General features: G+C 40.9%; 1 long non-coding RNA gene across 1 annotated transcript; it reads left to right on the forward strand.

The window, feature by feature from the left end:
• Positions 1 to 342: 342 nt before the first annotated feature.
• LOC143839043 (uncharacterized) lies at positions 343 to 4,801 on the forward strand. The gene is made up of 3 exons (XR_013231552.1): positions 343 to 467; positions 655 to 762; positions 4,684 to 4,801. It is a non-coding gene; the product is annotated as an uncharacterized LOC143839043 (long non-coding RNA).
• The last annotated feature ends 1,588 nt before the right edge of the window (positions 4,802 to 6,389 follow it).

The following is a 6,389-nucleotide window of genomic DNA, read 5'->3' on the forward strand; positions in this document are numbered from 1 at the left end:
CCAGTTGAACTGATCTCTCACCAGGAGATCACCTGTAATAAAGGGAGGTGTCCAACTTCCAACTGGAGGTTGGTATGCTAGCCATGTGGTTGTGGTTCTTGGAGATCTCCAGGACCCATCTGGATGTTGGCAACTCTGGCAATGGAGTTATTACATTAATGCACAAAAGTCAAATGTAGTTGGGAATGGGGTGGGATTAGACACATCAGTTCTGACAATGCAGGAGGAGAGGAGGAGACCTGGTGACATCGCTTCCTGTGATGTGACAGTGGGAGTAGCCTCGTCTCACCCAGTGGGAGTGTCTGGGTGACATCACATTCGGGGGCATGGCAGGAAGATGTGGACAGCTGACAGCATTTCTGGGATTCCTTGAAGCCTGAAAAATATTTCTGGGGCTCCTTCACAGCCAAAAGGTTGAAAAACACTGCCTAACTGCAATAAAATCTCCAAGAATACTTTATTTTACTGTAAGAACAAATGGCAGCTGTTTATTTATACATAAATATAGAGAATGGTACACTGTGGTTCCCGTCCTATTGCAAATATTTAAGACTCAGTGTAGCTTGAAGGTCTTCTGGCAGGGAAGGAATCTTGGGAATAGCTCTTGCAGCTAATGAGATCCGTGTGGAACTTCTGTTTCCTTTCCTATTGCAGGTATTTAAACTTGGGAGTGGCCAGAGGCGCTGCTAGCCCAGAGGGTAATCTTGTGAACTCTGCCAGCTACTGAGATCTGAAGAGAGCTTGTTCCCCTTACTTTTGCAGGTATTTACGATTAAGATAACATTTATTGTATATAGCCAAAGGGCATTACAAAACACAATTAAAACAATATGGTAAAAATACAAATAAAACAATATTTCTCCAATACTGCGTGGATAAAATTGTAAACATGGACTACTAAGTTACAATAAGAGGGATAAAATGGTGTATCAAGGTGGAGGCTCCTGTAAAAATGCTTTGGCTCGGATCTTCCTGGCAGCCAGAGCGAAAAGTGGCACCCTATATAAGATATAGGGGTCGACATCTGATAACAGATAGGTGACTTCGTTAAAATCAGAAATAGGGTGTGAGTTTGGTAATAATTTGGCAAGGAATATGCCCCTGGGTTCGGAGTACAGGGGACAAGCCAAAACGTAGTGAGGCAGGTCCTCCACAGATGGATTTCCACATATACACAGGTGTTGGGCTGCGGGTATTCAGAGATATCGCCCAGAGAGCATGGCTGATGGCATCATTTCAAACCGCAAAGACGTTAGGGCCATTCTAAGATTACGTGTTGTTATATTTACTAAATATGATGCTCCAGAATGGTCTTTTTTCATTGTTTTATACCATGGGGCTGATTGTGATAGCTGAATTGAAGAGTGATCAATCAGTGAGTCAGCTTTGAGCACCCAATCATCTAAATCGGAAATATTGGCTGATGTATGCTGTAAATCATCTGGTATGGTATAGCGTGAAATAATTGAGATTTTGCAGGTATTTAATGCCAGGCATGTGAGCTAGGCATGTGAGACCATTTTCAGCATGTGATGTATTGTGCCTTTGTTGTTTCTGTATGTTTGTATGTTGCAAAAAATAGAAAGTGTTTGGAACTAGCATAGTTTCAGATGGGTAGCCATGTTGCTCTGAAGGAATAGGACAAAGTTTGAGTCCAGTGGCACCTTTAAGACCAACAAAGTTTAATTCTGGGCACAAGGTTTTGTGGGCATCTGAAGAAGTGTGCATGCACATGAAAGCTTATACCAGGTCCCAGAATTAAACTTTGTTGATCATAAAGGCTCTAACTTGGTTCTGTAGCATTAATAGTGTTGTAGATTCTGGGACAACACCCTAACTAATTGCTTACTGGTATGCCGAGATAAATGGTCAATATTCTCCAAATTGGAGCTAATGTGTGAATGTTTTCATCTACTGCACCTTTGGTTATGGGAGGCAGTGCTGTACCAATAAATATTTTGTGAATGGTAGAGCCAGCTACATATTCTGCTGTCTGCCTTGTGTTTTCCAAGGAAACTGTCAAACAGAAAGTATGCAGAAAGCAATTTCCCTGTTGAAATTTCAGTTCTCAGGCATTGCCTGCATGGTAACCCTATGAATTAATGTCCTCCAAAATGTCTTATCAGCAACAGCCTTGCTCAGATTTTGCAAACTGAGGGCTGTGGAATCCTTAATTGAGTCAATCCATCTCATATTGGGTCTTCCTCTTTTCTTGGACCTTAAACTTTTCCTAATAAGATGCCTTTTAAATAACAACAACAACATATTAATTTATATTTGAAATTTATTTATACATTTATTTATTTTCTAGTGATTCTTGTCTTTTCATAATGTGACCAAAGTACAGTAGCCATTTTAGCTTTTAGGGACAGTTCAGGCTTGATTTGACCTTGAAACCACTTTTGGCGGTCCACGATATCAATAAAACTCTCCCCTGATGCCACATTTCAAAAGAATCAACTTTCTTCCTGTCAGATTTCCTCATTGTCTGGCTATCATGGCCATAGATTTATTTTTATTTATTTTTCAGTTTATCACCTGCCTCTCAGTTACAACTGGCTTGAGGCATGTTACAATACTTTAAAAAATGAATTAAAAATCCCAATCTCTTAAAGCCCACTCCCACCCACTTCCCATACCTCAGTGCACCCCTTCTATCTATCCCTTGCCTTGGGGGGGGGGGAGAAAAAACGGGGGGGGGGTGTCAGCATGTTTTCCCTGCTGAGGCAAGGAGGGGCCCAAAGATCTTAATCCCCCTGGCCTCAACCAAATACCTGGCAGAAGAGCTCCATCTTACAGGCACTGTGGACTGCAAGAGCTCCACAGGAACTTTAGCTGTTCTGGGAGCTCATTCCAGCAGGTCAGAGCCAGGGCCAAAATGGCTCTGGTATTGGTTGAGGCCAGGCACGACTCCCTTGGGCTGGGGACTACCAACAGGTTTGCACCAGCTGAACAAAAAGCCCTGCAGGGGCATTGGGTGAAAAGCAGTCCCTCAATGGGATACACCATGCAAAGGTGGTCAAACTGTGGCTCTCCAGATGTCCATGTCCCATGAACATGCTGGCAGGGCTTCATGGGAATTGTAGTCCTTGGACATCTGGAGAGCTACAGTTTGGCCACCCGTGCACAGTGTATCCCATTGTTATATATGGCTATGATAGATGGACAATGAATAAAGCTGACGGAAGAAACTTGATTCTGCTCTCTGGCATGAATTAACTTGATCTTGGCCTACAGAAATATTTAAAACATTATAAAATTATAAACATGTGTCAAGATTACCGAAGGCAAATTTCCAATAATACAACCAAACTAGAGTCCAGTAGCACTAAGACCAGCAAAGATTTATTCAGGGTGTGAGCTTTCGAGTGCATGCAATCTTCCTCAGACTAAGTGAACAACCATCATAACTGTGGAGATATAAAGCAAAATCAAATTTTGGCAAAGTAGTAAACTGTCATAATATCCAAATTAAGTCATATGATGCCATATGATAATTCTTTGCTAAAACAGCTAATCAGTCCTTTTGAATTCAGTTGTAGTTCACATAAGAAGGGGTCAGCATCAACTGGGAAAGTGTCTGCCATTAATTACTAACGTGGACAGTTTTATTTCTCCAATATTTTTGTGAACTACAACTGAACTCAAAAGTACTGATTAGTTTATTTAGCAAAGAATTATCATATGGCATCATGCGGATTAATTTGGATATTATGACACAGTTTACTCATTTGCCACAATTTGCTTTTGCCTTATATCTCCACAATTATTATGGTTTTTTCATTTAGTCTGAGGAAGACTGCATGCACTCAAAAGCTCACACCTTGAATAAATCTTTATTGGTCTTAAAGGTGCTAATGGACTATTTTTGTTGTGCTACTTCAGACCAACACAGCTACCTTGGAATAACATAGTTTTTTCATACTTTGCATGCTATGGCACAGCCTTTGGCTATTTGTTTGGTGACCTCAGTATTTCCCCCGGAGAGCAGGCTCTTAATTTCCCCTTTCTCAGAGTCATCAGGTATCCAGGGCAAGGCTGGGGGGGGGGGGGAGCACAATGATTTTATTTTGAATTCCCACATAAAGTGAGGATATGAAAAGGACATGTAGCTGGCTTTGAGCCGTATTTCAATAAATCTAATCAGACAGACAGAGTTGGGGTGATATGATACGGAAAAGCTCAAGCATCCAGTAACACCTTAAAGACCCCCCCCAAAAAAAATTGTGGCACATTATATTCCGCTACAAACTTTGTTTGTCTTTAAGGTGCTACTGGACTCTTGTTCTTTTCTGCTGCTACAAGACTAATACGGCTACCTGTCTTGATGATGTGAAGGTTTCTGAGGCTATGTGCAGAGTGACGAAGGTGCACAATGACCTGCAGTGTATTTACCACATTCCACTTAAATGCACAGTATTATTATGACAATAATGAAAACTACAGATTAAATAAAAACGACACTTCCTGGACTGGGAGCAATGGGATGTTTACAACCAAGGAACAAATGAGCAAGGTTTCTCCATATTCCTCTGCAAATAAATCACCCAACTCAAAAACTTGCTCACACAAGTTTTTCCACAGAATTAACAAGCCTCGTCTCTGTTCACACCCCTAAATGCTATTTAATTAACTCTGCCCTTCTTCAATCTCTTCTGCATTAATCCCTAACAACATTTCAAGGGCTTCAAGGTCTGGAGTTCCTCTGGTACTGGAAAGGAGAGAGGAAATCAAAGGATCTTCTCAAAGTATCTGAAGAATCATTTAAAGGAAAATTGGATAAAAATGACAAAGAATCCTGTGGCACTTGAAAGACTGACGCTTTTGGGGGAATGAAGTTTTATGAGCTAGAACTCTGTCATATGCCTGAAGCAGACTACCATTTCCATGCTAATGGTGATCCCACTGAAGTCCCAAGGCAGTTTACAAAATTGTTCTCTCCTCTTGCATTTTATTCTTACAACAACCACCCTGCGAGGTAGGTTCAGGTGTGTAGCCAATTTGGTCTGAAGTAGCAGAATAAAAGTTTGAGTCCAGTAGCACCTTTAAGACCAACAAAGAGAGGTTAGGCTGTGAGGTAGGTTAGTCTGAGAGAGAGTGACTAACCCAAGGTCACCCCACAAGCTTCCAAGGCAGAATGCAATTTGAATCTTGGTCTCTGATATCCTAAACTGACACTAGCCACTTCACCACACTCGCTCCTGGTCCCCTTTACATATGTCCTTTAATTGATCACATTCCATGACCTTGTAATTTTTTAATCTCCAAGAACGGTTTCCCAAAAGAATACTCTCTCTCAACTAACTTCATCACCCAAATCCATGGGGAGAGGAAGACTCCACAGATGGAGTCTGATTGTAGTATCATTCTAAACAGCCTACTCAGAATTGGGCCTATACAATGAGGCTTACTCCCAGGAAAATGTTTTTAGGATTGTCTTATCTCCAGATTTTTTATTTAAAATTTTAGCATCCTTAAAAAAATACTTATCTTTAACCCCTGTACACAAAACAACAGGGGGAAATGTGACAGTATTCTTTCAAGAGAACAAAGTTTGAATCTTCCAAATTGCTCATTATGAAGTAGCTATGCTTGCAGCATCCTGTTCTTCACCCACAATCCCATGCGTAGGGTTTAAGCCAGCAGATTTCAAAACTGTGGGGGCATTGACATGTACCAGGCAGCACTTTTTAAATCAAAAGTTGATAGTTTATTAAACATTTAATCTGTTATATCACTTTAGGCATAGTAAGATATAATTGTGTTTTGATCTGGGAGACGCTAATTTACAATCCCCCCTTTGGGGAGATGAACCACTTTAAGCTACACCTGTAAAAGGTTTGTGGGAATTGGTCTGAATCCCAAAACGCCATCCCATTTTTCTTCTATTTCCATTTATTTCCCAATCTGTACGCCCAAACCCTTCTACTTCTTTGTGCAGAACCATCTGAAGAAATTCACTTTTAGTTCACCAAAATCCTGCCACTTTTATTGTTTTTACTGATACACATAAACATATCCACAAACGCCCAACATTTATAATTTGGAAACATAGTAACATATTTAGATTTTGTATATCTGTATACATGTGTGTGTGTGCACACGTGTGTAAAGACACTGGAATCTGCTGATACTGTGTCAGACTTTAAGTCTATTGGCCTTTGCCACCATCTTCTGCCTGGTTCGCTTAACTGGAGATATCAGGGATCGAATCTGGAACCTTCTGCCTGCCACACAGATGCTCTATCACTGAGCCACAGCACTCTCCAAAACTGTTTCCTTTTTGGAGAGGATAAATTCTTTAAATAATGCAACCCTTTACAAACCTCAAATCCAATCTCCAGAAAGATCTTCTCCACCCACAGTCTGGTTTGCAGAACTCAGACACG

Source organism: Paroedura picta, chromosome 5 (assembly GCF_049243985.1).
Source record: "Paroedura picta isolate Pp20150507F chromosome 5, Ppicta_v3.0, whole genome shotgun sequence".
Lineage (NCBI taxonomy): Eukaryota > Metazoa > Chordata > Lepidosauria > Squamata > Gekkonidae > Paroedura > Paroedura picta.